Source organism: Dipodomys spectabilis, unplaced genomic scaffold (assembly GCF_019054845.1).
Source record: "Dipodomys spectabilis isolate Male_0828 unplaced genomic scaffold, ASM1905484v1 ptg000566l, whole genome shotgun sequence".
Classification (NCBI taxonomy): Eukaryota; Metazoa; Chordata; class Mammalia; order Rodentia; family Heteromyidae; genus Dipodomys; species Dipodomys spectabilis.
The window spans coordinates 190,476-191,159 of NW_024871243.1; positions in this window are offsets into that span (position 1 = coordinate 190,476).

A 684-nucleotide genomic window follows, 5' to 3' on the forward strand; every position below is an offset into this window, starting at 1 on the left:
TTCCAAGGCCTGAGTTGGAGCTAGCTGCACAGCCAGGCTTTTTCAGTATCCAAGATGGAGATCTATGGTAATAGGGTGGGAGAGGGTTGGCCTTCCCTCTTCTGCTCCCTGAGAAGGAGTGAAGATGTCAGGCTTCTACTCACACCAGAGTCTTGGTTTCTGGCTCATCTCTGGTCTGCCAACTTCAGGATGACGATGTGTGCCCCTTGTCAGTTCTTGCTGGTGTTGAGTAGAAACAGTTAACTTGCCGCGTCTGGCGCTTAAGTCCCAGATTCTCTTTGTTGCAGGTATGGCGGCTATGGCTGCCGCTGCTGCCACCACATCCGTGGACACTGGCAAGTGCTCATATCTGTATCTTTGCCTGGATTTTCCCTCTCTGGCCTAACTCTCTGTCCAGTGATGGCACACTTGGTGTGATTCTCTTGCTTAGGACTGTTTATTGGAACACTAAAATTGCTTTCTATGCAAGAGCTTGTTTAGCCTCCAGCTTCTCCTCCGCCATCTTCCCAGAACTCATCAGAAAATAACATTTAAAGGCAATTCCATGCAGGAAAGTACATGGGACATTATTGTCTGTGTGTGCCAGTCATGGGGGTTGAATTTGTTCTACTTTATTCAAGGCTGGTGTTCTATTAATCTCAGCTAATCGGTGGGATGACTACCAGCTAATTAGAAGTAAAGAGT